The sequence below is a fragment of the Passer domesticus genome, chromosome 4, assembly GCF_036417665.1.
Source record: "Passer domesticus isolate bPasDom1 chromosome 4, bPasDom1.hap1, whole genome shotgun sequence".
In the NCBI taxonomy this organism is placed as follows: domain Eukaryota; kingdom Metazoa; phylum Chordata; class Aves; order Passeriformes; family Passeridae; genus Passer; species Passer domesticus.
The window spans coordinates 50,413,963-50,436,679 of NC_087477.1; the positions used below are offsets into that span (position 1 = coordinate 50,413,963).

General features: G+C 38.6%; 1 protein-coding gene across 4 annotated transcripts in view; it reads left to right on the forward strand.

The window, feature by feature from the left end:
• Positions 1-1,690: 1,690 nt before the first annotated feature.
• Positions 1,691-22,717, forward strand: part of TENM3 (teneurin transmembrane protein 3) — a 1,290,895-nt gene continuing 1,269,868 nt past the window's right edge. For all 4 annotated transcript variants that reach the window (XM_064417780.1, XM_064417778.1, XM_064417776.1 and 1 more), the window contains exon 1: positions 1,691-2,032. The gene's annotated coding sequence lies outside the window, so the exon portion shown is untranslated. The remainder of the gene's footprint in view (positions 2,033-22,717) is intronic.

Genomic DNA, 22,717 nt, shown 5'->3' on the forward strand with positions numbered 1-22,717 from the left:
CCATTTGACAATAGCATTTACTACTGAAGACAAAACGTACATTAATCTTTCTAGTTTATTGTCTTCAGTTGACAAAGGTAGAATTACAGAGTTGCAGCACAAAGAAAGATTTGTACTGTCTGTTTGAAATGATGAATCTACATAAATTCATTGACTGACTTAAAAGCAATCTTTACATCTCTGTCTTGTCACCTGAATAGAAATAGAGGTATAATTTATGATTTCTTTCCTAGTCATATTATTGAATAACTGTTTATTTTCTAAGCACATTTTTTATTTCCTTGTTTGTTTATTGTAGTGATGGTTTCTTGGTTTTTTGTTTTGTTTTGTTGTTTGTTTTTTTGTTGTTTTTTTTTTCCCTGGAAGTGAAAAAGAACATCCAGAATGCCTGTTTACTGCCAGAAGAGCAGGTTGGCAATTTTAGCCAGAAAAAAACAACCAACCAGATAACACACACACCCACATACCCTTCCCAAATATTTTGAAGAGTTTATACCTACTTCACAGATTTTACACTTGTGTCATCTTCCATTGGCATATCTAATTTGAACCCTACCTTCTAAAAGGAGAGAGATGGAAGAGAAAACAAGAATGTCAATATTCTGTCTGTCACGTGTGTGTATAGCAGTATAAAAACAGCCACTGTGGGACAGTAATATTTTTTCCACTGTCAGCTGCAACGAGAAACTGAGCTAGGACAGATACTGCAGGAGCAGTGAAAGGAATCCTTCATGGAGTCTCACCTTCCCAGCTTTAACTTTCATTCCCTTTCCTTAAAATAACCAGAGCGGTGTACTTGGCCCCAAGGAATGGACTGGTGAGACCTACTCTGTTGCTAGAGTTGCACGTGGATTTAGGGGACGGTGAGAAAAAGGGCAACAAACCAGCAAACAAAGGTTCAGCGTCTGGTAACACACTGGCAAATATAAAGCTTGCGCTGCACTGATCACACGTAAGCTTGAGGAAGACGAAAAAGCGCTGCACACAAAGTACACTGCGGCTAGAGAGCCTAGGGTCTCCTTGAGAGCAAGCTGCGTGCAACGTTACCAGAGACACACGTACGTAAACACACACACAGAGGCACTTACAACCCCCGGCTCTGCCAGTGCGCGCACACCGCGAGCGCGGCATCCTCTCCTGCGCCCCCGCTCCCGCTCGGCGCCGCCGCTGCCGCACCGCGGCCGAGCCGCTCCCGCCGCACCGCGGCCGCCGGAGCTCCCCCCGGGCGAGGGCCGCAAAACAGCGCCGTAGGGGCCCCCCCGGCTCCTCGCGGCAGCAGCCCGGTACACGCCAGCTACCCTCTTCCCCAGCCCCGATCACCAGTCATCCCCTGCCAGGCTGCCCTGTCCCTGCGGTGACCAGCAGGATCGCCCTCCCGCCCCCGCTGCCCGGTGCGGAGGACGGGGCATCCGGGAGCACCTCCCGCCCGCTCCCCGCTATCGCCCGGCAGCGGTGCGGCGGCTGCCCCGCTCCCGCCCGCCTCCGCTCCCGCCTCCCCGCGGTGCGCCCGCCCCTCGCCCGGCACCCGGCGCTGCCGCCGGCCGCAGAGCAGCCCGGCTGCGCTGTGCGACGCGCTGGGACCGGGGCTGTCTGCACGGCGTGAGGGAGGGGAGGGAAGGCCGGGGAGGGGGGAGGGATAGGGGAAGTGAAAGGGAAGGGGGGGGTGTGTGGAAGGGGAGGAGGGGAAGGAGGGGGGAGAAATCAAATAAATAAATAACCTCCGCACCAATAAGAGAGGCAGCGGCTGCTGAGAAGGCTGGGATCGGATGGGAGAGGTCCTTCTTGGGCTCTATTTGTTTGTTTGTGACTGGAGCTGCAAAGTTCAGAGCCAAACGTGTTGCTTGCCAGCGGCGGCGACCGCCCCGCTTCACCTGCTCCGCTGACGGGTGCCTGCCCGGGGCGGCCCCGCTGCTCTGCGGGCCCTCTGCCCGGCATCTGCCTGCTGCTGGGGCCGACGGACGGCAGAGGACCGCGGGGCTGTGTCCCTCGGCTGCCCACCTTCCCCTCCGCCCTGCCGGAGGGCAACGGACAGGTGAGTGCTTCTTTGCCGCACTTCTGCCCAGCCCGGGGCGGAGGGTGCCTCCGCTCCGTAGTCACCTGTCACTGCAGGAGCTGCTCATTTATCAAACTTTGCCTCCTGTCGGCTCCCGCACCCTCTGTCTTGCCTTTTGCGGGAGGGCGAGCGCTCGGGGTTAATTGGTTTTGCGCAGAGGGAAGCCGCGGGGAGCGGGAAAGGGGGTCCCACTCTGCAGAGCACAGCTCAGCCTTGTCGGGAGAGCGGGTTTGTCCGAGCCGCTCGCCTCTGCTGCCGCTCGGGGCCGCAGCGCGGGGCTCCTCTCCCCACGCGAGTTCGCGGCGCGGCGGCGGCGCGGGCGCCCGGCGGAGCGAAGTTGCTTTTTGCCCTGCGGGGAGCCCGCGGGGCCCGTGCAACAGGCACCGTCCTGAGGAGGGAGGCCGGGCGGAGGGCGCCTCTCCCGCCCGCGTTGGGCTCCTGGCGGCCGCGAGCAGACCTGTGCCCTTTTAGGTAATCCCGCTTTGTTTCCAGCGCCTCCAGGGGCTTGCCTTGCGGGGAGCCCGTGCCATGCGGCTGCTTGTGAGCGCCTGGCAGCAGCCCTGGAGGCACGCCTCCTCTCAGGAAGGAGAGAAAGTTGCCGATGCTCAGGAGGGACGGACACCGTGCTGCGCGGAAGATGCGCGTCGGGGCGCCGGGCGGCCGTGGCCGCCCCCGGTGGCGGCGCCGCGGGGAAGGCAGCGAGAGAGCGGGCGGGCGGTGCTGCGGGGCGCGGGCGCCCGGCAGGTGGAGCCGTGGGGAGCGGCGGCGGCGATGGTTCATCTCGGCTTAGGCAGCGTGGCGAGCGGAGCCCGTAGGCGCGGTGCGAAGCGGCCCGGTAGCCCCGAGCCCGCGGCACGGCGGCCGGACCGGGTCCGTCAGGTGCATGCGGCGAGCGGGTGCGCCGGGCGGTGCGCGCCTTCCTGCGGGCGCTGCAGGTGCGCACGGTGCCCTGCGGTGTCAGCCTCAGCCCTGGTCACTCGCGTGTTTTTTCTACCATTGATCGTGGTTCTGTTTGTCGCTGAGTATTGGGAAATGATCAGATTCGAGGGGTATTCTGTCTTAATTATCGTAGAATGTATAAAAATGTAATTGCTAAAATTATTCAATAGTGGTTAACAATTAAATTATTATCCCAGTACTCTGCAGCTAGCAAGGAACAGACTGTACTAATTGGATAGTTAATGACATTTAAATGGGCGGGTTTTCTTAAAATAGGAAGCTCCACTCTTCTAGGGAGCTGAATAGAGTATTAGAATGTTTAGTAATTATGTTACAGTGATAGTAACACTTCTGCAAGAGCTTGAGGTGTTAGCTTGGCCGGCAGCACTGGAACAGCCTTTGCCCAGTTTTAGAGCATTGCTTAAGGGAAGGCTGGATTTTCATCACTTTTCCTTTAATAGGTACATAAGGCTAAATGGTGTAGAAATATGTGTGAAACAAACCGAAGGGGTGGCAATATTTCACATATTGTCCAGTGAAATCTTCTTCCATCTTCCACTGACATAATTTGAATTGATAATTGAACTTGAATTTTATGATACTAACCACTTAATACTTGAATTCTATGTCTCTTTGTGCCATTTATACTTATCAGAAAAAAATTGCTGTTTAATATTGTGGAAACTGGATATCGGATGGTGCAACAGCACTTTTCTTGTCATCCTTTTATAACTAAACAGCTAAGGTGTTTGTTTGTTTTTTTTTAATAATAACATTCCAGGTTAAACACTTTACTTCAGTAATAAAATGATAAGTAAATCAACAGTGAAGCTAAACTGTATTTTCAGAACTCTTGGTTCTTCGCATTTCTCATGTTTCTTGCACAACTTGAAAATGTTCTATGAGAAACACATACAAGGACTGCATAAACTTGTTGCATTTTGTTGTAAAAGTTTTCTTAATGTAATAAAGTTGGCATAAAAAGAAGCAACACAATGTAATCTTACGTTTGCGGTATTTTTTTTTCCAGAGACAAAATGTTTCCCATTATCTTAATCAAAGACATATACTTACGGAAACTGCCAGAAATTGAATTTAATAAGAGATTAACATGACAAATTAAATAGGATATTCTATATTAAGAGGTACTGTAGAGAATAGCACATAATTAAAATTGTAAAGTATGTCTGGACTTTTATATACCTATGCTTTATTCATGAGTCAATCATGAGGGTTTGTCACCAGTATAGATTTGTGTCTCCTTTGAGGTATAAAAATGCGTAAAGAGGCTCCTGAAATGCTGGCCTAAATACTGAAAGGGCTTGGAACATGTGTCTCCCAAGTCAGTGAAAATGGTGAGATTCACAGAAGTTATATTCATAATTGTGAAACTAATTTATTTCCTTCTTGTCTTGGGTGCTACAGCTGTCACTTAGAAATCTTTTTGTGTTGTATCCCAGCCTTGCTCTTTTCACTATTATAGATACATTTCTCAAAGACTTCCTTTATTCTTGCACACCAAAGTATTCAAACATTTCTTATGAGCATTGCTGCTGACTTCTGAACCTCAATTCCAGTCTATGCTGTCCAAACGAGCGTTTCTAAAAAAGCAGGACAATAGAACTTCTGGATTTTTCCTCAGTTCCTGTAAAAATGTTAGTTTAAATGAAGATGGTGTTTAATGTTAAGATTTGATTTTCTCCAGAACAAAAGTATGACTTTGCACACAGCTGATAAATAGATAGCTGAATGTGTTATCAGAGATTTACAAATCACTGATGTCTTGACATCTGGATTTGTTATGTGTCTTTAATTAAACATGGAGTATGAGAAGATGCTGTAGAGGGGTTTTTGAGGGCGAAAACCTCACAACTCAGAGACAAAAGGAATATTAAAAAGTATTCTCCATGACATACTGAATAGTATAATGCTGGGTGGGCAGGAGGTTATTTGTATATTTTCCACATATTGTATTAAGATGATACCATCATACGTTTTACAAGAAAATTAACTCTTCTTTTAAAATCCTTCTAGTGAAACACAGATACCTTTCTTCTGTATAACATGTAACTTTCATGTATACATGTATAACATATAACTTTCCACCTGATCTTTCCCAGTTCTTTCTGCAAATCTGTGCAAGAAGGTTCCCTAGCATTATTAAGCATATTCTTTTATATTGCTTCCAATTTGTAGCACTTGAAATCTTTCTTTCACCCTACCATTTGCTAAAATGATGTTAAACTTATGGTCCTTGCTAGAATGAAAGTTCCTTTCTGCTCTTTTGCCACTACCTAAAAAATGCATGCCAGAGTTTTATATACAGTTTCTAGAAATGTTGTATTTACTAAACTGACAATTCCAGATGGATAAACCAGAAAATTTTAATCCTGGAAAATGCAGTTTTAATACTGGGGGAAAGGGAAAGAATTCCTTAAATCTTGTCCAATTACCATACATTGCTTCTTAAAAGAGGGAATGTCAGCTTCTGGACATGCCTCTATCATAACAGTAAAATACCCTATGATTGACTTGGAAGCTACAGCTGCAACTCATACCAGGTAAAACACATACTTATGAAACAAGCCAAATGTTAGTTTACTGCATTGAGGGTCTGTGAAATTTAGTATCTGAGAATATTTCTAGTGTAGTTAATAATAATAATAATAATAATAATAATAAATAATATAATAATAGTTACCTCTGATGGATACTGGAATGAGAGTTCTGAAAGCTAGTACTTGGGGATTTTTAAAATATGTTTGCTTTACATATGATGAGATTTTTTTTTCTGTTATTGCAACATTTTACTTCATTAAAGACAGCAATTGAAGTTACGAACTAAAACATTTTATAGGCTTAGGTGAGTCACAGTTTGCAAATTATCAGAATGACTAAAGTACTAAATTATGCTTTCATTCGTGCAATAAAGATAATTTGATACGAAACTTAACTTGCAGCTCTCTTAAGTCATGAATATGTTTTCACTTCTGAAATTGTATTCTTTTATTCAGGTCTGTAAAGAAACCAAGCCTTACATGTGGACCCTATGATTTCATTAATTTAATGATGGGTAGCCAAGAACTAGGTTTTTTGAAGACTAACATTTTATCAAACAGAGGAAAGTGTTCTTCATTTAACGCACACATGCACTGTTATATACCTGAATGTGCTTATATATGTTTTCTGTGTGGAAACCAGTCTTATTTAATTATCTTAGCAAGAGACACTGCTTTACAAACTTCTTTAGAGATTTAATTGATCTAGCACCTTCTACCCCAAGTTACTTGGACTCCATCTATTAAAAAATAAGATGGATTTTGCAAAGAGTCTTTTAAAACACAGGAAGTGTCTTGTAGCATTAGAAAGATCAGCATGGAATATTTGGAAATACTTTTCATCTAGAAATACAAATTGAGTCAAAGATAATTTAGTTTTGTTGATTCAGATTTTCACTGTGAAGTATTTCCTGAAAGAAACTCTGCTTGGAAGCTCTGATGAAATCTAGAACTCCTGAGAATGTCTCTTCTAATAGCTGCTAAATGTTCCATTTTTAATTAGGCAGTAATGTAAATTGACTCAAATGTTAAAACAGCATAATGTTCTCCTGTTGATTAGAAGTTCTATGCCTAAGCAAACATACTTTCACCAAACAAGAATATTTTAACTTTGCCTGTTCAATGGCAAGTATTTCTGCAGAAGTCCTAAATACTGCCCTATAAGATGCCCAGAGAAATCTGGTCATCATGTTTATATTTTAGCAATCTAATGAGAGCAGCATCTCTTTCTCTTCATGGAATGAACGCGAGGACAGTTTACAGAAATCTGTGGAGTCACACACATGGTGCCTCTCTGCTACAGTCCTAGTTCTTACCAATACTTAAGGCCAGGCCTACCTTCTGCCAGCTGAAGCTTTTACTTCCTCCAAGGGTAAAAGAATGCAAAAATGGTGAACTGTTTTCCAGAATATGGCATTGTGACGTGTGATCTGCACCTCTGTGGAATAGCTGGATCATTTTGAACATGGGGAGAAGTGGTCAAGTTGTTCTTCCCTTCAGACAGACACCTAAGCATTGACAGTTCTGCGTATTTAAGAGTCATCCTATCTTTAAAATGGTGTTAAAAATGAAATTGATTTCATCTCTCAAGAAATATATGGTGGCACATCATTCTGGCTGAGGTACTGCTCCCACCAAGTTGTGGTTTTGGGATGTAAGCCTGTTCTCCTTAGGACAGGGTAACATTGAGATGTAGCCTTAATGATGTTCAAAAGAACTTCATCTGTTTCCAAGGGCAAGGAGCAGGGCACAATCAGGAGAAGACAGCCAGCCAGAAAGGATGGAGGTTGTATTTATCCACTTTTAGAGTAAGTTGGGTGAGGAAGAAAGGATGAAGTATGTGGTAATTGACAGTGGATATTGCCCATGGGTCACAGCAGGAGTGAAGCTTGTTGAAGTTTGGACTGAAACACCACCAACTCAGCTCTGAAAGATGTTATTCACCTTTATGGTAGACTGACCATTATCTGTATGATTTCAGATGAAATAATTTGAACTGCTAGCAAAATTATCAGAAATTGCACTGATTTATGAGTGAGAGAACCCATTCAAAACTGGTTCCTGCAGATGCTGTATACATGTTTAATCTGGTGATGAGGCCTGCTTCTATTTTTAGGATTACAGCTTGATATAACAGGAGATATGAAGCATAATCTTAGTGGAAGCAAAGTCTGTTTCATGCTTTTCTTTTTTGAAAAAATATTATTTTCATTTTGGTGGATGTCTGCAATGAGTCCCACCTCAGCAACCATATAAAATACTGTTTCAGTTACATGCTAACCCCTGTAAATCATTGGGGTATAGCTTTTTCTTGGACAGCAGAGATTGCTAACCCTAATTTTAGACTGAAATAAAAGTCTATATTCAAGGAACATACAAGTCTTACCAGCATGATTTTTAAGTATTTCTAACTATTTCCTACAGTGAAAGGGATAAAATAGATTGATGAGAATCAAAATGGTCTAAGGGGAAATCAAGCTTTGAAGTTAAGAGGCAGTAGTCAGTAGAGATTCATACTATCTTTTTTAATTTCAGCAAATCTGCTCATTTAGGGTGCAGGCACAGGATAGCCTGTGAATTAGGTACCATGGGCAAGAAGGTACTGTCCATTCACTTAAAAGATACTGCTAATTTAATTGGATTTTTAGCTGCCTTTCAGACAAAACTGCAAATGTATTCCTATTCCATTTCAGTAGGAAGTAAAATATGTTCATTTGCAGCTGCAAAACTAATTAATTTTACTTCACTTTGCAAGAGATTTACTGTGGCTTATGTGGCCTTGGGAAAAAGAATTGTAGATTGTTGTAAAGTGCTCAAGAATGAAGATTTGACTTTATATTTTTCTTAAAGACTGACTACTTAGGGTTGACTTCAGCAATAGCTGAATAGCTACACTGAGGCTAGAATAAGGGTCAGGTGTTACCACCCTTCCTCAGACTCACTAGTAAATACTTAATATTTTCTCAGATATGCTTTCTGATTTGTCATGCAAAAATGTGGGGAAGAAACTAGAGAAAGAGAATGAGATTGCATGAGACTGATTGGCAAACAAGCACCAGCTGTTAAAACAATCAGGGGAGAAGACAAGTAGTTATTCTTTAGTAGGAAGTGAAGGATTGAGGATTGGATTTAATCTAAAGAAGAAAAGAAGTGGTAAGTAGAAAGCAGTGAAGGCTTTAAAATACCACCTTGTCAGAAGTCCTTGGGGCAAAGAGGTTAGTCACCAAGGGAAGGGACGGAGGTGGGGGGGATGTGAAAAGTTTGGATTTCTTTTTTTTAAATTATTTTCATTTGAAAATCCTGTTACTTTCTTTTCTTTTTTTTTTTCTTTTTTTTTTTTTTGAGTAAGACCTAAGTTTGGTATGAAGATTATCTCTTGAAGACCTTTTGATAACCTCCTAGAGGACATGCAGTGAATGTCCTAAACAATATGAGGCTTCTTTAAGTTTCAGCTAGGTGGGGGAGAGCTACTCTTTATATGCACAGTTTACCTTATGCTGCATGGGTTTTGTGTTCTTGTAGAAGAGCTTTTAGTAATTTCTACAATTTTCTGCCCTTGTTTCTTTTTAAAGTCTTTCATTCTACTGTCTTTTTCTCTGTCTGGTTTCTTTACCGTGGGACTGAAGGATGAGGATCAGAAGATAAAACTGACCTAAACTGAAAACTTCCTGAACCAGTAGAATTGACTGGTACTATGATCACACTCAATTTCACACTGCTGCTAGTGTCGTGTAGAGTAATAATGTGAATGATTCTGCCATTCACAATTCTGAATTTTTGATTCATAATGGTAAAGAGTTACAGAGAGTTATCTTTGAGCGGTGAATGAGAAATTTATTAGTGAGAGGAAAACTGGTATTTTTCCAAAGTTTTTTTCCCCTCCTCATTATAAAACTTTCACATAGAATATTTTCTTTTCCTGACTGAGTATCTGTGGCTGATTTTCAAAAACTGTACATGACATTTGAAACCTTGATGCTATACATGTTTTTCATGATGGAAAAGTTAAATTCTACAAATTCTTTGGCTTTTTATTTCTGTTCTCTGACAGCCCCTTTTCAATTGAATTAGAGGAGTATACACACAACCAACTGATCTAAGATTAGTAATTCTGAGGTACAAAAAACCAAAAAAAAAAACAAAACCGCAAAACATTTTCAACCACATTGTCTTACTTCAATGCCTCCAGTTAGTTTTGCTGGTGCAAATAAGGGTGCAAAGTAGAGGTGAAGATGGAATCTGCTTTAGCCACCATTGTGATTAGAAGAAAGATTTGTGGAACTTCTGCCTCATGCTTGGTAACATTTATATTCTGTAATCAGAAGGTTTTGAGATGGTTTCTTTATTATCTTTTATCTGCTGTCTTCCATAAGACCTAGAGACCTAGTCTAAGAGCAGATCAGGGCGCTTGTGCTATGTGGCATGTACATTTAATGAGTACAGATTCTGCTACATCCTCATTACTTGTTGGACATAAGATTCCCCAGTCTTGTCAAAATCTACGCATTTATGTAAGTAGTGATCTAATAAAACATATAACAATACGTTTTGCTATTTGGAACTTCAGAAAATGTAGTTAACCTTTAAACTTTCTCACTTTTATCTCGGGTTTGGGTTTTGGTTTTTTTTTCACTCACCCTTGCACCATCCTACCACCTGTTTTGTATGGAGAATTTCGTGGCTTTCAGATCATGTACTGAGGATCCTATTCTCTATTTATGTATAAATAACTTGGTGTAGAGTACAAGCAGTGTACGGCTAGCTATTGTAATTTTTTGCTACAGAAGTTTTCTCTTGCTGTTTTTCTTTACTACAATGACTTTCTCCAGCCAGCCAACAGGTCTTGCCTCTTGGTCTTCTGTTTTGGTTGCACCTGTTTCTCAGGTGTGACTGTATTCCTGATATTATTGTAGCTATCTGCATTTACAACTTGTAATTGAATTCACTGTGGTCAGCCCTGAGTGCTGTATCCTGATCTTTGTGAGTTGAATGTTTGTTTTTTTTTCTGATCTTTTGTCTGACTGTGTCCTTGCCCTTTACCTCCTCACAGAAATACTCCAAAACTGCTATTTCGGGAGCCAAATCTGTTTCAGACAGTCTTTTTTGTGAATAACTTGGAAATCTGGAAAAATATTTATTGTGAAACCTCTGTAGCAGCTCTTCTTTCTTAAGTTTCTCATAGAAGGAATAAATCATGAGGAAAGGATGAGAAAACTAGATGGTGTTTTTCAGATTAAAATACTGTCTGTTGACCAGAATTGTTTATTCTTTGGTATACAAATTATGATCTGTTTAAGAGGTGTGCTCAGCAGTTACACTTGCTCAGAATAACACCTATAAGCCTATTGCTCTTTATTTTTTTCCCTGAAAGCCAATTTGAAGCCAGTAAAGAGTGTTAGCCACATGCAACACTTGTCAGCTTACCTAGGAAAGAGGCACACTGGATGCATAGGTATAAGACTCTGTTCCATCAATGTTGTGGTAATTCATCTCAATCTTACTTTTGGGAGGCCACTTCTAGGTTTAATGTCAATTTGCATTTCAGTGAATACCTTGTTTTTATTTCTTCAGTGCAGTGAAGATATCTTTGTTTATTATACGACAGCGTTTTTGAAATGCCTATCATGTTTGTAAAATATCTCCAGTGACAAAGCGTACGCAGTAAAGTGTAAACTTCAGAATATAATATTGCATACTAAACCTCCAGTAGTTTCAAAGGAGAAACAAATGAAGTTGACAACAAAAAAAACCAAAACCCTTCCTGAAGTTATTCTGCATTTTCCTGACATTCCTTCTGTACTCAAAGATGGTGAATAAATGTCTTTACATGTTTAAAGCTTGCCAAGTCTGGATGCTGAAGAGACTCACAATAGAAGTTTAAATGTTAATAGGAATATTTTTTTTGGAAAACCCTCAATAACCACAGTAGAAACACTGGTAAATGGGGGAAAAATGTGTCATAAGCAAGGTATTTCTGGAATTAGACATTCAAGTCATTATAATGAACTTTTACAAAACAAAAGCTTTCATCTTTGTGCCATCCTCTGTGAAGGATACCAAACCTTGTCTAAGTTCTGCATTTACTGTCTTCTTAGTGGTTATGCTATGTAATGTGTGGAATTAATCTATTGTATTATACAGTTCCTCAAAATCAATAATCAGTCTTTTTACATTATAATAATTTTTTTTTTCAGGGAAGTACAAGGATAGTGTAACACTGCTAAGTAAAAATTGCATGTACTTTTGTGTGATTTTTCTACTGCAGCTTCCTCCCTGGTCTTCAGAACTAACAAAAGCTATCAAATATACTGCGTATTGTAGATATTACAGTGGTAGCTTGTCTTTATTTAATGTTTTACTATTGTCACTTCTGTGAAAGTGGCTAAACACAAGTAGGTTTTAATGAGAATTAATTTTAATTGCTTATGTAAGGGTTTACAGGATTTGAGGACTGACAGTGTGAACAACATGTATTTTGGCTAGGTCTGCTGATGAAAAACTGTTGAAAATATTTTTTTCTTAACATTTTTTGTAGTTTTCAAATGCCTTATTCTTTTCAGTTTCTTTCTCAGGAGTTTTTTCATTAAGCCATCTGTAGTTAAAAGAAATGCCATGTTTACTCTGGATATGTACTCCTTCACTTCTAGTAGTATCTCATTGTTAAACTAAATAATATCCAGGACATGAAAAAGCTTCTTCAAAAAGAAAAAAGTTATTTATATGCACATATTTTCTTAGCACATTGAGCCTGAAATCCACTATGAAAATGCTGAATGCAAGACTACACCAGACTGGAAGCTAAAGTTTTAGTTTTCTGCTGGACCAGTAATTTTTTTTTTTCATTATTTTAATCTTCTGAAAGTTTTGGTTTGATTCCCCCCCCCCCCCCCCCTTTTCCCTGAAGATATTAGGATATCAATAAATAAAAGACATAAATATGTTCTTTAATTTTTTTTTTTTTGTAAATGGATTTAAGTTTTCAAACCTTTGTTAATCTTTCAAGGTAACAAGCTTTAGATTCAATTATCAGACTCTTATCGTCCTATCTATCCTCTATATTTTAATTTCTTGTAGTACAGCTGGTAAAAAAACTCAAATAATTTATAATTAAATTGGCGAAGAATATAATTTTTAATCTTTTTAAATTGTTTATTTTTGATTTACAGTTAACGACATTTAGTATGTTAATTTCTTATTACTTCAGTGAGTTTTGCATCTTCATTAACATGAAGTCTGCATGGTTCAAGTGCATGTGTAGCTGGTGAGAAAAATACTGCCAGTGGATTTCAGATGCAAGTAATTTTATTTGCAGTGCACTCCTTTGGGGCAGAAGGGGAGAGTGGAGGGAATTAACTTTTGGACAGAATGTGAAAATGTGTGTGAAGATTTTTAGCCTTACTCAACTTTCTTTCTATTTTTTTATGATTTGATATAGAGTAGGGCAGTGGAAGCCTCATTCTCTTTTACTGTGCATTAAAAGAGCAAAATGTAACCTTTGTCACTAGCTCTGGAGAGCTCTCATACAAAGTAATTTTCTGCTAAATTGAAAGCTTCTCATAGTCAATAATCACTTTATGTAATAGACATATATCTTACCTTCTAGCTAAATTATCATATAAAGGTGCTTTATTGTGAGGAATTTTCTTAGGTTGGCCGGTTATTTGGTTGAAATCCAGCAATGTGGTAAATCAATTTCTTGGTATATATGTAGACAGGTGATGACTGGCTCTATAGTCCTCTCAGTCTGTCATTGATATTTTCTCTACAGAGTAATGGTAAACTTGTTACTACACAGGTTTGAGAAGCTAATTGAATCTGCTTTACAGTCTGAATAGCTTTTCCTCTTGTTTATCAGGTACCCTTTATCACTTTATTATAATGTCATTTTAATGCTGATTTACAAGATATTTTACTTCCTGACTGTTCTTGCTCTCCACATTCAATAGTGTGCTGAAGCCAGTGTCAAAATGAGCTGATCATGCTCTTTAATAAATTTATATTTGTCACTGACTGCTTTTGTTGTGTATGGTTAGGATTTTTCTGGATATAACAAGTATGGTCAGGCATGCATTTTAATTCAGGGAAATAAAGCAGTCCAATCTAGTCTGCCAGGTTAGAGTACTTCAGCTCTCTGTGCTTCATGGAGAGTTTTTTTTTTGAGGTCTGGTCAGAAGACTAGCTGCTCCTGGAGTGGCTGCAGCAAGGTGATGGAGAGAAAATGTCAGGTGTACAGGGTTTATTCTGAAATGTCACATCTCTTTAGGGTTTGGAAGACTGAGGGCTGTACATTTCAAATGTCTTTCATTCAACAGCCAGAAATCTCGTGTTGTCCTTGTAGGAGTAAATGCTTATGAGAGGTGCTTATTCTCCTTAAAAGGACAGTAACAGTGATTGCAGGCACTTCTTAGTGCTTAGGGTTGTGCAGACAGGGGAAACACTGATGCTTCAGTCTGCCATCTTTAATTAATAACTCCTGTATCCTACAGAAAAGGCATGTTAGTGTTTTTACAGCACAAGTAATTTTGAGAGAGAAATAACCAAGAAATAATCAGTCTAAAATGCAGTGAATATGAGAGGACGTCATGGATGCACCACTGGATTGCTTTTGTTTTGTTGGTTTTTTTTTTTTTTTTCATTATATAATTTACAGATAAATTCTGTGAGCAGGAACTTGAATCTAGGTTCCAACTCGGTAAACTTTCAAAGCTGTTGATTGCTAAGGTTGTAGACACACAGGCATTCAATGTCAGAGCTGGATATAAAAGCTCTAGCATTTAGGCATTGTTAGTAAATGTCAACCATTGTACTTGAAGAATGATAGCTTCAGAAATAAGTGTAGTGAAGTGTATAAGCCACTTTTCTATTATCACAATATTCTAACATGGGTTACAAAAACAGACTGTATTTTTTTTATTTAATGTGTCAGGGAGACTCACGGTTATAATTTGACTGGCAGAGAACTTTGTCAGAAACTTGACAGGAGTTCTAGGGTTCAAACAACTCTATCTTACTAGGAAAAAACATTGTGGAAAGGTTTCTGTATGTTTCATTGTCAAATAATAGTGTTTAGCAATCTGCTTTTAAAAGAAGGAAAATTAAGACTATGTTGGGAGCCTGTATACAAGCAGTCCTACCAAAGACCTCTAAGTAATCACCTCAATCGCTTTAAAAAAGATACTGAAAAGGTGTAAATCTAAACTCTGTGGTGCTAATATGTGTCCCTCACACTCACACAGTGAGTAATAAATGCTTTCTGTCTTTCAAAAATGTATATGTGGGGGTAAAAATACATTTCCAATCAGTTCTTAGTCATGGCACATATAATGAAGTATCTTGCCCAATTTAATATGATCATTTGCTCTGTTACATTTCTGTGTGCTTGAGCTTCAAATATAAATAAAGATTTTTGCTTAATTACCAAACCAAGAAAGAGGTTCAGTTTATAAGCCATAACAAAAATGCTAAGTACTGTTTATTTCTCTTTATAACAATAAGGGGCTGAGCTGTGGTTTTTGAGATGAATGAGCATAGTCTGTAAAATTCATCTGTCTTAATATGGGTGAATGTGTGTGAAGTAAAATTATTACTTGCTTTTTGTAGGGAGGAGGTATGAAAGGAGGTTTCTGAGGCATTTCTATGCTATAACCAGAATTATAAGTGTACATAAGAAAAGTAGTAAAGAATTTTGAAGAATCAAATTTGGAAGTCTAGAAAAGGGTTTTCTCTTTGTGATTCAGACTAAGCACTTTTCCTACATGAAAATTACCTTTGCAGAAGGGTTTAGTCAAGATAAAAACACCTTGAAATGCAGATAGTCTTAAAATGTTACCACTGGAAGTGTGCCAGCCAGTTTACTAGAAGGTAATATAAATGTTTCACAAATGACAAGTAAGAACTGAAGAGATAGCATAATGATTATTGCCTATAATCAATATAAAGATCTATCCTGATAACAGTGGGACTCGTTTTTACCCAGAGCTCCCTGCTGCGCTTTGTCTGAAGGGTGGCTTTTTCTGGAGAATTTCAGAAGTGCTCCCAAGGTCTCTTTCACAGGTTAGCTGAGAGATTCAATAATCAGAGAACGTAAGTGCAGTTCTTACGTTATGGGAGGAAAACATTGAGTTTGTAGTAGAGAAGAATCCAAGTAACAGACCTACAGTTGTGAGAAATCCTGGTATACATACTGTCGCTTTGGAATAGCCATAGTATGTGTGAGTCAGAAATCAGCTGTTATATTGCTAGGTTTATCTTTGATACAAATTTTCTATGTAGTGTGGCAGTGTTTGTAGTAAATAACATCAAGGGCATGAGGAACTAGAGTAAGCAAGTTTGTTGTTTCATTTGCATATAGCTACTATTTTACAATAGCTGCTTCATATGTGTTGTTCAAATGCCTAAATATATTAATACTGCAATAATAATATGGGTTAATAATGACAGCAATTATGTAATTGACATTTTGCACTTGAAATACATAAAGATGGGTTATTGGGAATCATGATCTCTTAAACATGGGTAGATTTTTTTTTTTCCCTGAAATGTTAGTGTATGTTAGGTTTGAATTCTGGCACGCCACTTAAGTGTCAATCTGATTTTCGTTTTATCTGAATATCCTAATAGCAGTTTTAATGGATCTCAAAATTATTAGCAGAATCTACAATTTTTGTTTGTCCATATATTTTACTGTTTGAATGAAAGCCGCTCAAACTACCTCTGAAAATTGGTATATTGCAAAAACTTGTCCCGCCTAGCATCATCTCTATAATCATTTTGGGATGCTTCTCAGTACTTGCTGTCTTAAGTCTGCAGCTCAGCAGAACACAATGAATTTAAAGGTTGGGGGTAAAAGAAAGGCTGTAGTTTTACTTGTTCTTTTTTTTGGATTCTTTGTGTATCAGTGGTGAGCTTGAGTGAATACTGAAGAACTTCAAAACAAGATAAACTTGTACTGAAAGTGTACCCTAGTCTGCTCATGTGGCTGAACTACAGGAGTGTGGGGGGATAGAATTTAAGAAAATAAAGATAGTGCAGAGAGTAATCTCACCCCTAAGGAGTTGCAGCTGTGCCAATTAGCACAGATTAGGAACAGGCCTGACTTTAACAGGCCACAGCTGAGACCAATGAGAAAAAGAGTGCAATAAAGAAGTGGATTGGCTGGTTGAGAAGGAACTGGAGTCGGTTGGCTACTTGGTGAGGAAGAGAGAGTCAGTGCTCTGAGGAGCTGCCCATTAGAAGACACCAAGAAGGTATGAAACTTTCACGAATAAGTAGACAACAATATGGAACTTGTGTAATTTGATGATAACAGAGGAGCATGCTGTTCTTAAGGAGCTGGTGATGTTGAAAAGTCATGAAAACTGAAAAAGATCAGAAGACCTTGCTGGATACCACTGTCTCTGTTAGCTCTCAAAGTGTTTTTTTGGTGGGGGAGGTTTTCTAGAAATTCAGTAGTTCTGACTGTATAGTCAATGGGCACTGAGTGATCCTTGCATTAAGCCAACTTGAGTGTTTCCTATGAAAAACTATCACTGTATGTACCTCTGTCAGAAGTCAGTTTGCTGACGCTTACGATTTATTATTGTGAATTTGTAAAGTAGAGTGGAGTGATCCAATGTTTTTTTTTCCTTGATACCATTCAGCTTTGCTGGCCAAGTTCAGGAGGAAGATACTAAACCCTCTTTCTGTAATCCAGACTGTGCACACTTAATCCATTGCTGTGAGAAACTGGAGTAACTCTTGCCCAAGAGATTTTAATCAGTATGGACTACAATCATGTCATTCAGTTTTTCCTTTTCTGGGTCTTCAGGAATGTAGATGTCAGATTTTTGACAGAGCTGTGTATTAGAGTCATTAGAGGAAAGCTTGAAAAAGATAGTTTGCTCATCCAGTCCTGATTCTCTTAGCAATTAAAAAGGAAAAAACAACCTATTCTTGAAAAAACCTGAGGTAGTTGCTTAGCTTTGGTGGGATCCAAATTAATAGTAATATCTCAGCTAGTTATTAAAAGGTCGCAGCTGTAAAACTTCTGCTGTTTAGTGGCAGTGTTACAACTTGTAGAGGAAGTTGGTTTATAGGAAAGGTTGTTTATTTTGAGTAAGATAGAAAACCACAAAGGTTAGTTGTATATGAACAGTATTTTTTTAAAAACAAAGTAACCCTGAAACCTCTGAGAAAAATTTGAAACTATCCTTCTGAAGAGGCAAGTTTTAAATTTTTCAAGAAGGAAATATCATACAAAAAAGGAATTTGACACAATTAAGTAGGACATGTATTGATTTATTTGGAAATGAAAATTAATTGAAAATTTGTTTGAACAATACTGTTTGGAATGCAAAACAAGAACACACCTTGGCAAGTGTATATGTGACTTACCTCAGTAATTTTGTTGATTTTAGTTGGCATTCTGAAAGGCATTACCTAGTTGGCATTACCTGCTTGGTTGTATTTTCCTTTTCAAGGTAGAAACTAGAAAAAGTGCAGTGTTTTTTCTTTTGAGGATGGTTGCTATTGCTTTTATTTTTTAAGTGAACAGGAGGAAATCTATAAATACGTCAGGAGCAAGCTACACTGGTAGGCAGATTTTAAGGGCTACTTGATTGAAACACTACGTACTTTGGAGGATAAGAGTTATACATAGATATTATCTACCTGAAGTTTTGCAGTGAAAATATATCGTGAAACTTCTGCATAGCTTTGTAGTTAAAATATAAGCAAGTTATTTATATAAATTTAAGAAAAAATATTTGCAATAATGCTGAAAGAAATACTCAGTCATTATAGTGTGGGTACACAGTTTGTAGTAATTGGGAGTGGGGCTCTGGTTGAGCCTCATCCCCCGTGGGTGCAGCTGTGAGCAGCACTGACAGCAATGAGCCATGGAGTGCCCAGAGGCTCTGACCAACCACCAAAGGGAACAGAGGGCACTCAGGTGCAGTGCATGAACATGAGGGGTATAAAAGTTTGAGCTGAAGTACAAGAAGGGCAGATGCTTGCAGCCTTCTGAAGTGATGTGGTGTTGCTCTGTATGGGCAGATGCCTGAAGCCTTCTGATGTGGTATGGTGTTACTCTGTATGGGTGAATGCTTAAAGCCTTCTGAAATTTTATGGTGGCACTCTGTGTGTTGTGGCTGTCCCAACTGCAGCATGTACTGTGACACTACAGTGATTCTTCAGAACTGCTAACTTGATTCTTCCAGATAGCTGTCTCTGGAATTACTGCTTTGCCAGTCAGCCACACAGAATTCTTGTTAGGACTAGTGCCTGCAGTTTGTCCCATTGAATATAGTGGTGGCTTCTCACACGGTAGATAAAAGCAGAACATGAATAATTACAGAATAATCAGACATTTGTACAAAAGCTGTTTGATTATTACCTTACTCTCTCATGAGGATATTCTCTGCGAGCTCTATAACTTGTAGTCCATTTAAACTGCTCACATGTCTGGTAGCCTGCGCTGGAAAATTCAGTTGAAACTTCAGCATCTGCTAACAGTGCTTATGTTTCACTAACTCAGAAATTGCTAAGGACACTTCTGTACTGACCTTGTATGTAAGTTTAGACATTAATAGCATCTAAGACCTTTTTTGTTATTCCTGCTGCTAATGTCATGTGCCAGGATTTCAGGAGAAATGAACAAGAGTATGGGAAAAATTCTAGCTCCACTAAAGACCTAACTTATTTAAAGCTGGACTAACTTGTGATTGTTTCCTCTCCTATCTCTTATGTTCTCACAAAGAATTATCAAAACATAGAGATAGGATTTCTCATACAGTTACATGATGGACTTAATACAGAGCAAAGCTGAACTGTTTTGATCTATTCATATTAAAGTTACAGCAGACTGCTGTAATTGTGGGATGTTTGAGTGTGGTAAACTAAGTGGCAGTTCCAGTGAATAATGTGTCACTATCTTCCATCTTACCTATTTCCCTTCATCTTCTCCAGTTCCTCCTTTCCTTCATTCCTCTTTTTCCACCAGTTTTGGCTTGCTCACACAAATGACAGTAAAGTTAGAAAAATCAGAGGAAATAGTACTGTCTGTTCATTAGAAAGTGTCAGTCCAGACATACAGGATTATTTTTTTGCATTCAGGCAGAAAGATCAATCAGCAGTTGCCAGTTTCTGCTGCCATAGTGTTGTTTCTCCTCCAGATTCTATTCTGCTAAAACCACAAATGCATATTGTGTTATTTTCTTTGTAGGAAGAAATAAAGTGTCTGGAATGCCATTAAAAGTTTCCTGGGAACTTGGTAAAATATGTATTTTTTTTAGAGAAGAGTATGTTTGCCTAGTTTTTTATTTTTTTAATAAGTTAACAGAGTAGGAAGAAGACTTAGTGGTTTATCCATTAAAAAAAGAGATGACACTTATGACAGATGATGGATATTTTTGTAAAGTAAAAGGGATTAGGAAGTATACCAAAGTTTTTGGATTTTTTTTTTCTTTAAGTATACCTTGCAGGAGTAAAACTTGTCTCGTTGAAAGAGAAAGACAGGTGACAAATTTGATCAGTCTTTTGTAGCTCTTTGTTCTGTAAAAAAGAACGGGAGATGCCTAATGTTTTCAGATTTTGATCCAAAGAGGGTTGTTTGAGTTGTGAATTGACATGGCTCTTGCAAGTATTCATCCTAGACCTGCCTGATACAAAATAAAGATCCAACTCCTATGAAAGGTCAGTCTGTCTAAAGGGAGAAAACTGAAGAATGCAGAAATATACAATAGGAGAAGCAACTGTAAAAGCTAAATGTTTCTCATAAAGCTACTCTAGAAAGCAAAGTACTTAATTGATTCAGAGTAAGGACTATCTTAAAGCCTGTATTGCTGCTTGTAGGTAAAGCCAGGCTTGCTGAGCAGATGGAATGCTAATCATCATGTAGCAGAAACAGTCCCACTTTCTCACTATGCCCTCCTGGTTTATTCACCTTTCTTGCACCTCATCTTCCCACCCACCTCCATCTAAATTCAGGAAATAGGAAGGAAAAGTGGAACTTAATTATGATTATAGATTCTGATCACAACATTATTTATTCAAAAAGACATACCAAGTACCCTTTTTCACCCACTCAAAATGTCAGCAAGTGATGAACAAATAAATTTTTATTCTTTCTGGTTTACAGTCTTGCAAATCTTTTGACATTGAGGCTTTTTACAAAATAGAGAAGAAAAATTCCTCATATTCATCTAACAGCAAAGATGGAATTCTTTGTATACTTAAATAACTTCAAACTTATAAATATAGCTATATCCGTTTAGTCAATGTCTACAGGATTAGAGATGGTTAAAATGTGCAGTTTCAAGGGGAATGGTGATGGTAAATTAAATTTTGGCAGCAGTGAAGCCCTTTCATGTTGTCCATATGCAGTGTGGTTGATATACTATTTAGTCCTTCTCAGAAGATTTTTCGTAGCTCTCAAGTCTGAGTTACTTGTGGGCAGCTTTGTTTTTAAGCTGTTTTTCTTGAATGTATTGCCCATAATTTTAATAGATTTCGTAGTGTTTGGGTTTTTTTTGTTGGGGTATTAATTATAAACTAAGGAACTAAGTATTCATTCTAATCTAAATAAGTACATGCTAAAGTTGCTAATAAATACAACCGTGTCTCTATAGAACATTTTTAAAACATGTGCTATATAGTCTTGGAAGTTTTGTTCTTCTGCCTTTGGGAGTAAATTGGGAAGTTCAGCCAGCAGAGCATCCTTTCTCAGAGGACACAGCAGGCCTTGATAATGTACTGTGAGCTGTAATTCTGTAGTGGCATCAGCCTGCAGACTGGCAGCACTCTCTTGGGTACAAGTGCCTAGGTTGCAAAGCTTTCCCAGTGAAGTGGCTGATATCTTTAGAGGGGGTGTTTGATTTCAAAGGACATTTTATTTGTCTTTAAAGATGAAAGCGATTTTGTCTTTTCTAATGCATAGTTATGACTGTATTATAACAGTGGATAGAACTAGTACTCTAAGAGATTTATTGTTTGAACATAGTTAAGTTCATTGTGATTTCAATGTAATTGCTACACAGTAATTGCTAACTAGAATAGGCTGTTTTCTATTAATATGAATTGAGACTGAAGTCAGAAAATTTTAACTTGTAACATTTTATTATCTTTGGGCCTTTTTTTTAATATGCATAAACTATACTATAGGGCAGCTTTATTAAGAAATGAAAGACAAGTGGAAATTTCAGTTAATATTTCAGCATTATCTTAACCTCTAAATGTAAGAGATTTTGTAGGTGGGATAAACAAGGAAATGTTTAAGTTGCAAATACTGTTTGCTATAACACACATCTGATAATAATTATGTAATATATTTTATAAATACTTTCATAAATTTTATTTGCAACTTAAGAAATTCCAATGACTGGCACACGATTGGACATGTATAAACTATGTAATCAAATCTGAGTGTTTTAGAAACCGAAACCAGTGCACTTCATTTCTTTTTTTATGGTAGCTGAGACAAAGAAAAAAAAAAGTCAATTTTACATAAAGTTTACAAGTATTTTCTTTTATCTTTAATATCGTGGGTCATGTTAGCTCATTACAATAGCATCCTCCTGCTTACAAAATGCTTGTTTTTAGGGGGAAAACACTCCAACCCTTAGACTTGTCACTTTTTCTTAAACTATATTCTTCTTTGTTAGGCACATCATTTTTCATCATGCTTGTTTTGTAATGTGGCAGCAGGGCTAGTGATTGTGTATGAGTGGCATCAGGCTTTATACCAGGTCTTCAGCAGTTGGGTTTTATTTTCAGCAAGTATTTGTTAAGGTGTTTCAGAAGACTTTTCTCTTTCACAAGATAATATCTACATAATATAATTTTTTGCTTAAAAATACTTCTTTTCATTTCTTTATCTATTCTCTGTGAAGCAAAAGCACTTCAAAATAGAGAACCATTGTTCTTGGGTGGGATTGCTTTTGTTTTATTTGCCTGGGTTTGGGGTAGTTTTTTGTGTGTATTGGTTTGGTTTTTTGGGATTTTTTGGGGGTGCTCAATAAAATGAAGAGCAACAGTGTTCTGGCTTTTCAAAGCTCGGTGAAAAAATATTTATAATATTTACTGTTAATGTTTGTATGGCGACAACTCAAAAAAAGCAGCAAAGCATAAGAGGAAAGAAGATGAAGAGAATAAATGAAAAAGTTATTGAATAAGAATTCATTAGAAGAAGTCC